The sequence below is a fragment of the Galeopterus variegatus genome, unplaced genomic scaffold (assembly GCF_000696425.1).
Source record: "Galeopterus variegatus unplaced genomic scaffold, G_variegatus-3.0.2 Scaffold170, whole genome shotgun sequence".
NCBI classification, from domain to species: Eukaryota; Metazoa; Chordata; class Mammalia; order Dermoptera; family Cynocephalidae; genus Galeopterus; species Galeopterus variegatus.
The window spans coordinates 744,915-755,186 of NW_007726281.1; positions in this window are offsets into that span (position 1 = coordinate 744,915).

The following is a 10,272-nucleotide window of genomic DNA, read 5'->3' on the forward strand; positions in this document are numbered from 1 at the left end:
GGAAAAAAAAAAAACCTGGCCAGCGGAAAAAAAAAAAAAAAAAAAAAAATGTAGCTTTGCATTTGGTGAATGAGCTGCATGCTCAGGGTGGTCATTTAAGTGAGACAACCTATTAGTCAAAAGTGCCTCTTTAAAACAACAAATTACCTGTCAGATATGTAAATTTAGAATCCTGTATGACCTGATGGCTTAGTTGGCCCAGAGATGGTGGGGATGTGCATTTTGATTTCTCTGTGTAGGCCAGCTGGCTTAGCTGCCTTCCGTGGTTAATGCCTTGACGACAGGTTAATGCCTTGAGCCATTTTGATTTCCAAATGTGTGGGGTGGGAGAGGAGAGTTCTTTAACCTATACCCCTTGTCAGTAGTGGCCTGGCTTCCCCCTCCCTCTACTTCAGCCTCTAAGCTGGGGCAGTCACAGGGCTCATCTCATTTGTTGGTAAGGGCTCATCGACCTGCACTGCCCAATGTCCAATGTCTGAAAGCCATTGTTTTTATATATAATTATTATTATTATTGTTTTTTTTCTCAGTTTTTTGTTCTTTCAGCAGAGGTCCTGTTACTCCATTCTGGCCAAAAGTGGAAGTCTGCTGTCATAATTTTTAGCCTTTGTGTTTTGGCTGCATACTTTTTGCTGGTAATATAGTTTATTTCCTACCAAAAAAATTGACCATGCAGACAAATTGATAAGGTCCCTTCTAGAGCCTTAGAAGGGATCTGTACAAGTGAGAGAGTCCTAAAGCTCAAACTTCATCAGCTTCATATAGTAAATCCATCTTTAGGTCTTTAGGAAAAGAGGAAGAACAAAAACTAGCAGGATCGAGGCCTTAATCCAGCCCTATAAGACTTCCCAAGTGCAACATGGCCAGTGACAAGCAATGAAAAGAGGCAGTGTTCATAGGAACTGATTTCTTGACAGATGAAAAAAACCTCATTTTCTTCGGGGAAGTCACTCAGCCAGAAGCTTGGTATCAAGACCCAGTGGATCTACCTGTGCCTCCAGGGTCAGGCAGCTTGGAGTCCAGGTGACTCAGGAGCAGGCTGTGGTGGGAGCTGTTCATCCAAAAAGTTGCTCACCTGCCCAGAAGAAGGTCACACATTAAAGTACCACTTGAGCTGTATCTGTCGCATGCCTATATCTTTTTTGTCCTAACTTCAGGCTTCTACTGGTTGCATGGTGTAAGAGCAAGCTAATATCAGATAACTTGAATAGAGGTTAAACTGAGATATGCTGTAATTAGGATAATATTATAGAACAAATCATGAAACTAACAATTTAAAGAATTTAGCTAAACTACAACTAACAACTTAGGTTGTCATTATAGTATGGTGATGTAAGGACAACTAGAATTTTGAAACTACATATCTAGCCTGTTTGAAAGTTCCTTAGGTTTATATGCATGTAAGCTTTTCATCAGTTCTTAAGGACAGTGATAATAAATAGTAATAAATTAATAGCAATAATAAAAAATAAGTATATTTTTAACTGTCATCTTTGAAACAAGAAAGGGAACTGGCAGCCTTTCAAAGAAACTGAAATCCAGGGAGGTGAGAGCAAGCCCTGCTAGTCTCTTTGGTGCCTTTGTGCAATTAGGAAAAGGTGCTGCCTCTCGGTGATTCAACCCCCTCCCTCCCATCCCTCCCTCCCCCCTCCCTCTCCTCCCTCCCTCCCTTCCCTTCCTTCGTTCCCTTCGTTCCCTTCCTTCCGTCCCTTCCTTCCATCCCTTCCCTTCCGCCCCTTCCTTCCTTCCCTCCTGGCTGTGTTCTTTCCATGACCAAGTACTCAACCATCAACCATTTTCTTTCCAATATTTAACTACCATTTTTATAAATTAAAATTTGGATAGATTTTCTCCCAAAGTGCCACTTATATTACAACACATCTTGAAAATACAGGTAAAAATGTAAATTCTCTCTGATTCAATGATTACAGGACTTCCAAACACCATCATTTATAGTATTTGGAAAAATACAATTTTCCTTTTCACGGAAAGCATGGTTTCTGGCAGTAATAATTCCATTTCCATTACTCTTGATGAACCAACTGAGATATCCAAGTTAATGCAATTTGTGTTCAAAGATGTCCTAAAAGGCTATTGTAACTTCGTTATCAGTACATGACCTTTGAAAGTATTATAGTTATTAAAATAAATAATGATAGCATCTAACATTGCTCTAATAGGATTTTCTGTTCTCCCAGGTCAGGTGGCAAAAGTTTAATGAGCAATTTAATTACTTGATGAATCAAATAGCTCTTATTTTTTGTTCCAAGGGTTGGGTAACATTGGTTTAAATGAAATATTAAAGTTTCGTTAGAGTATTTTACCTTCAAGGAATAAGAATTGCTTTAGAAATCATTTTCAGATCCTCCTCCAAATCTTTTATTGTGTTTAACTTCATTCTCTTACTAATTACTATTCATAAAATCCACAAACCTTAGTGCTAGGTTTCATTTTAGAAATACTGTATCACCATCTTCTCATTTTACCAAAGTGGCAGAGGATAGGGCTGCTGTAACAAAGTACCACAAATGAGAAGGCTTAAAACAGAAACTTACTCTCTCACAGTTCCGGCCAGAATTCTGAAATCAAGGTATCAGCAGGGCCATGCTCTCTCTGAACGCTCTAGAAGAGAATCTGTTCCATGCCTTCCTCTTAGTTTTTGGTGTTGCCGGCAATCCTTGGTGTTCCCGGGTTTATAGTCATAGCACTCCAATCTCTGCCTCCATTGCCACATGACATTCTCTGTGTGTGTCCTTGTGTCTCTTGTCCTCTTTTTATAAGGACACAAGTCATTGGATGAAGGGCCCAACCTACTCCAATATGACCCCATCTTAACCAATTACATCTATAACAATCATATTTCCAAATAAAGTCACATTCACAGGTACCAAGGGTTAGGGCTTGAACATCTCTTTGGGGACGCTATTCTGCCTACCACAGCATGCAGCTCTACTTCTATGAGTGCAAAAACACTGTGGGCAATCACTAATTACCATAGCTTTCTGTGGGGCTCTTTTGAGTTAAATGAAAGTAGGATGCAGCAGGGTATCATCAAATACACAAACCATTCCTGTCCTCAGAATGCTTACAGTTTCATGGAAAAACTGATGATAAGTCAACCCATAGGTATTCATTAGAAAAAATTAATATGTGTAGTGTCTTAGCCTGTTTGGGCTGCTATAACAAAATACTGGGTGACTTAAAAACAGCAAAAATCTATTGCTCACAGTCCTAGAGGCTGGGAAGTCCAAGATCAAGTCCCTAGCACATTTGCTGCCTGGTGAGGGCCCCCTTCTTCATAGATGGCTCCCTCTGTGAGTCCTCACATGGTAGAAGGCGCTAACAAGCTCCCCAGGCCTCTTTTATAAGTACACTAATTCCATTTATGAGGGCTCCACCTTCAAGACATAGTCACCTCCTAAGGGCCTCACCTCTTAATCATATTGCATTGGGGATTAGTTTTCAATATATGAACTTTGGGGTAAGTAAGCATTCAGTCCACAGCATGAAGTGTTGGAAACACCAAGAAGCACAATTTACATAGTCTGGTCAAGGGAAGCCTCTCCGATGATATGACACTTAAACAGACTTGAAGGATGACAATGAGTCAGTCATGGGAAAGATAGTGTTAAGAATGTTCCAGGTGGGCCAGCCCCATGGTGCACTTGGGAGAGTGCAGCGCTTGGGAGCGCGGTGGCGCTTCCGCTGTAGGTTTGGATCCTATATAGGGATGGCAAGGGCGCTTACTGGCTGAGCGCGGTGCGGGCGACACCAAGCCAAGGGTTGCGATCCCCTTACCGGTCACAAAAAAAATAAATAAATAAAAAATAAAAAAATAAAAAATGTTCCAGGTGGAGTTAACAGCAGATACTAAGACTCCAAGGTGGGAAAGAGCTCAGCACTTTCCAGGGACTGATGGAACAAAGAGGGAAGATGATAGAAGATGAGATTAAAGATGTGAGCAGGGGCCATCACCTGATGGGCAGTGAGTTGGTGTGTTAGTTTTGGTTGCTTATAACAAAATACGTGGAACTGGGTACTTTGTAAAGAAAACTATATTTATTGCTTACAGTTTCAGAGGTGGGAAGTACAAAGTCCAGGGAATACATTTGGTGAAGGCCTTAGAGGTGGTGACAGTGACCCAGGGGTCTCACATGGCAGAAAATGGTGGAGCAGAGAGAGAGAGAGGCTCTCAAATGCTCTCCTTTTAAAGCCCTCAGAACCACACCCCAACACCATTAAACTATCAACTTAATCACCTCTGCATGGGCCTACCTTTCAATTACTATAATAGGATTTCCCACCCTCTTAACACTGTCACAGTGGGGGGTTAAGTTTTGGGGGGACACTCAATCCAAGGCGAAGTGGCTTCCAAACTTTCTGACTGCAACCCTACAATTAAGAAATACCTTTGACACACTTTCTGATACATAGATGCATATATCCACAGCTGGACAGTAAAAGGGAAGATAGTGGTAGTTAGATGTTTAGTTAACTTTTGGAGGTAGCATCTCAGGATACTAATGGATCATGTGTGGGAAGGTGAAAGATTTAGGATGATCAGTGTTTGGGCTTTGAGCTATTGGGTTAAAGGCAGTGCTAATAAATGAAGTGCGGAAGCCTCGTGCAAGAAGAGGGTTTTGCTGGGTAGTGTGTGTCTGCAAATAAACAGTTAAGCGTTTGACATATTAAGTTTAATACACCTATATGGCAGTAGGAAGACTGTTTTTTCCTACTCTCAGCACTCAACACAGAATATTTCACCTCTGATCACCAAAATGTGATCTCCCCCAACAACAAATTCTCCAGCAGACACCAAGTTGTTGTCCTATAGTTTAATTCAATTCTGACACTATCTACTTGGACTTAGCCCACAGATTGAGGGCTCTGTCCCACAAGACTGGTCCCTACTTCGGATGCCAATGGCAAGTCCCAGGTTGTGACCTGTGCTTCTGACCAACTGGCTATAAAGTGGGACCTCCTACGACCCCTTCCTCAGGTTCAATCATTTGCTGAACCCAGGAAAGCGATTTACTTACATGTACTGGTTTATTACAAAGGATATAGCAAAAGATACAGGTAGAAGAGGTGCATAAGGTGAGGTCTGGGAGAAGGGTCTCAGAATTTCCATGCCTTCTTTTCATGTGTGCCAGCTTTTACCTGTGCAGCAACCTGGAAGACCTCTGAAACCTGTCCTTGTGGGCTTTTATAGAGGCTTTATGATGTAGGCAGGATTGACTAAATCATTGGCCATTGGTGATCAGCTCAACCCCTCTGCTCTCCCTGAAGAGGGTGGAAGGTGGGGGGCTGAAAGTTCCAACCCCCTAATCACATGGTTGGTTCCTCTGACATGCTGAGGTTATCCAGGGGCCCCAGCCACCAATCATTGCATTAGTATACAAAAAGACACTTATCACTTGGAAGATTCCAAAGGTTTTGTGAACAATGTGCCACGAAACTGGAGGGAAACCAAAAAACATATTTCTTATAAATCACAATATCACAGTTACCAAAGTCAAAAACACAGATTATCACTAGATATAAGAAAGCAAAGCTACCTTTGCTTCTTTCATGCTTAACAGCTCTGAAATCCAGTCCTGCCTTCTGCGTGTGTGTGTGTGTGTGTGTGTGTGTGTGCAGGCGTGTGCATTGCACTGAAGAGCTTTTCTGAGGTAAAGTGAAGTTCATGAGCTGAGACTGAGCTGAGCTGTCCAAATTGGTTTCAGCTGACGGCCTTTGTTAGTGGAGGCCACACTCCTGCTATCTGTCTTGTTATTTTTTTCATTTTATTTCTGAATTCATTTCTGGGGCTTAGGGCCTCAAAAATAACAAGCTTTTAAAATGAGTATGCTGTCTGGCTCCACAGAGCCCAACTTCCCCTGACACGTGTTCTAAGTGGGACTCTGGGTCCTTGTTTTCCAAAGCAAACCCAGCAGAAGGGTGGTGGGGAGCCGAGCCTCTGAGTGCTCTCAGCAGGGGGCAGGGGGATGAAGGTCGGGAGGGCGAGAAGTTGGGAGAACGGTGAGCCTGAGGCTTAGGGAAGGGCTGACAAACACAGGCTGGATTCTGAAGCTTTCTTTAGCAACCGCCTGAGTGTACTTAAGCTTGGAATTGCTGGGCAAATGCTTTCGGCAGTAGATGCCACTTTGCTCTGGCTCATATCCTCTTGGACCATGAGGCGCTTGAGGGCACCTGCCACACAATGACGACTGTACAGCCTTGTAAGGTGGCATTTGTCCTCTTCGACCATCTGCCCCTGCCAAGATTTGCCTCCAGACCAAAGTCAGAGTCAGATTGAAGCACAGCCTGGTGCAAAGAGGAAATATCAAACATAGCGACAAGATTGCAAGGACTAATGAGTGGTGTCAGCAGGGCCCGGGGGCAAGTGCGGATGTGGATCTTGAGGGTTTGGAACTGGGGTGGTGAGACGCAAAGATGGGAAGGGGAGAATTTGTGGACATGGGGCCCTTCTGGCAAAGACAGCTGAGCCTATCCTGACAGGCTGCTGGCTTGCTCTGAGATCCGGACACAGTGACAGCCGACAGCAAATGAGGAGACCAGCAGAGAGTTCTCCGAGCAGAGCCAAGGGGGAGAGCTGTGGGCTGGGAGGTTAGATGGCTCTACTAGGCGAGGCCAAACACCCTACTGCCTGACTCTGTTCCCCCAGAGAACCAGAGGCTAATGAGTGTCCTGGCAAGAAGATGGACATAATCGAGATGCTCAGGGATGGTGGAAGGCTGGGGGTGACAGTAGGGCATTCTGCCACTGAACTGGCTTTGTAGCATCAGTGGGTGTGACAGGATCACTGAGTGGCAGGCACAAAGTGGGTGAGGGTCACCTAACAGACAGGGAAAAGTCCCCATGGGTTTATGATGATAAAGCCATAGAACTTTAGACTTAAGAAAGCTCCCCTTCTTCCACGGTCCACCTCAATGAACAATATCACCATCCAGCAGCAGCTCAGACCATTAAACTGTCACCAGTAGCCCCAGTTCATACTCCCACTGCCGCCAGGTCCTGGACGGTTTGTGACTGCTCCTGACAAATGTTGAATCAGCCTCTCCACCCTCCCCGCGATGGCCTCAGTTCAGATCCTCATCAGCTGTCATTCAAATTATTCCAGGAGGCTCCCACCTGTCTCCCTCCCTACTGCGCCTAGTGGCCTTTCTAAGCTCAAGGCTGCTCCTGCCCCTCCCACTAATAAAATCTTTCAGTGGCTTTCCATCGCCCCCAGAGCTGGAATGACCCCGTGCCCTGCACTGCAGCCAGCAGGCCCAGCAGGCTGCCTGGAGAGTGAGGCTAACCCCTGTGGGTGAGCTCAACTGAGGAAAGGGGAGAGAGAGAGAAACTGTGGACATTTCTAGCAGCTGGATCCAAAATGCCTGAGGCCTGCAGCATCCCCGGACATTCCAGTTATGAGAGACAATAAATTCCCTCTTTTGGGGTTCACCTAATTTGAATTGGGTTTCAGTTACTTCCATTGCAAGAGTCCTGCCTAATTCAGGCCCATCAGTTCTTCCACCACATGTTTCCTTTTTCTCCTTTGATTATATACTCAGTTCCCCACCACATGGTCTCCTTTTCTATCCTTGCTTCTCAGCTTGGAATGCCATCTGCTCCTCATCCCGTCCCGTCATTTCATTTCTACAAGTCAAAAATTCACTTCTTCAGTGTCCAGAACAGGGGGCCTCCTCCATAAAAAGTTCCTTCAGATATTATCATTGAGGACTGGCTGGTTAACTTGGTTTGTTAGAGCGCAGCTTTGTAAAACCAAGGTCAAGGGTTCGGATCCCTGAAATGGCCAGCTGCCCCCCCTCCCCCCCCCAAAAAAAAAAACATGTTATCATCAAATGTTTAGATATGGCTCCTTTTCCTGCGCATTGCAGCTTGGCCTAAAATATTCTAAGGTAACAAGCACTTTACGTTGTGCAGAGAGCTGTGGCCTCTCAGGAATGGATATGCTGTGCTCAGATGGGGCTGCCAACACTGCCCCAAGACAAGACAGGAATCACACCATTTATCATAGAAATGGATTTTTCTCCAACACACATTACTATGATATATCCATCTTACTGCGAACTTGGAATGTGATGCTGCACAAATATCACAGTAAGTATTCAGCAGCAAGGTCGGTCAAAGGTATTGATGCTCAGAAACATACATTGTTTCATTCTAATCTCAGTGAGAATCAAGAATGGCTCTGTGGTTTGCACAAAACTCCCTCCAACTATCTCAGTCTTTCCTGCATGTTATTTGGGATCCAAGAGGAGGCTTAAGAGCCGTAGCCAAGACCTACTAGTTCACAAACCTTTTTTCAGCCTGTACTTCTTTTGGGTTTATGGATTGGATTCAATTTTGAAATAAACAAAACCAACCCGATTTTGTCCGTTGTAGGATTCAAGAATTAAAGTAGAAGCACATTGCTAAAGTCATTCCAGCTTGGATTTTATGAACCCAGAAGATGCCCCAGGGTTGCCCAGAACTTAGCAGAACTTAGTAAGTCTAATTATTGTAATAAAACAAGTATAAGAATCACTGTAACACATAAGTGTGTTTTCTCTTCTGTCAAGTGGGGGATCATATTATCTACCTCACAGGGTTTTTGTAAGAATTAGAAATAATACTTGTAAAGTACTTAGCACAGGATCTGCTAGAAAGAAGATACTTATTAGATGGTTGCTGCCATTTTTATTAATATTAGCAGTTATTGTTTATTTTAAAGGACCCTCAGTTATAAACCAATCCTAACAGAGTGCTGGGGAAGAGGGTGAGATTGTAGGTTGAAGGTGGGTCAGGCCTTTTGGTCACTGGACTTGCGCTTGTCTGGAGAACATTCTCTGTGCTCCCAATTCGTATCTGGAGCATGAACGTCTTTCCCCTTAATTAAGTTCTTACTCTAACAGGCACCACACAGGCCCCTTTACCTCCTATGTCCATGCTATAGTCATCTTACATATTACATTTACACAGAACAAAACCCCATTAGACCATGTTATTATTTTTGTTTTCAACAGTCATGCATGTTTAAAAAAACTCAAGAGAAGAATAATGGTCTATTGTATTTACTGGATATTTATCATTTCTGTTTCTCTTCCTCTGTTTCTGAAGATCCGTGTTTCCTTCTGGTATCATTTCCCTACTGTCTGAAGAGCATCCTTCAGCAACTCTTTTAGACCAGTTTTGTTAGCAATGAATTCTCTTGGTTTTCTTTCATCCAAGAATGTCTTTATTTGCCTTCAATCCTGAGGGATATTATGCTGGATATAGAATTCTCATAGTTCTTTTCTTTCAGCGCTTAAAAAATGTTGCTCCTTTTTCTTCTGGCCTCCAGGGTTTCTGAGGAGAAATCTGCAGTTGTTCAAATTGTTGTTCCCTATGAGTAGTGCATCATTTTTCTCTTATAGCTTTTCAAGATTTTTTTTCCTTGTCTTTAGTTTTCTGCAGTTTGATTATGATGTGTGTGGGTGTGAATTTCTTTGGGTATATCCTGTTAGGGTTGCTGAGATTCTTGAATTAGTAGGCTTGTATCTATCATCAAATTCAGGAAATTTTTGGCAATTATTTCTTCAATTTTTTTTTTTTTTAAACATCACACTTTTTCCTCTCCTTCTGGGACTCTGATAACACAAATGTTAAACCTTTTAGTTCTTTGTCCCACAGGTCTCTGAATGAACACACAGGTTCAGTCTTTTTGGTCTCTTTTCTCTTTCTTGTTCACATTGTAAATTTTTCACTGATTTATCTTTCACTGACTCTTTGCTCTGTCCTCTGTTCTATGAGTTTTAAATCTCAGTTATTGCATTTTTGTTTGAAAATTTCCATTTGATTCTTCCATCTATCTTCAGTCACTTTGCTGACACTCTATCTTTCTGTTCAAGAATGTTCACCCTTACTTGTTGGAGGACTTTTATAATAGCCAGTTTAAAGTTTTTCATCAGATAATTCCAACATTTGGGTCATCTCTGTTACCATCTGTTGCTTGTCTTTTTCCATGGAAATGGAGATTTTCCTGGTTCTTCATATTGCAAGTATTTTTGGATTTAATATTGATCATTTTGGCTATTCTGTTGTGACACTTTGAGTATTGTTTAAATTCTGTGGAGTATGTTGATATTTTTTCTTTTAGAAGGCAATTGACCCACTTGAGTTCAGGCTGCAAGTTTTTAACCAGTCTTTTGTGGGTTGTGGTTTTGGTATTAGACGCTTTTTAAGCCTTTACAGTGTTGTTCAGATCTGTGTCATGTGTGTGCCACCCAGTGTCCAGTCTGGGGGG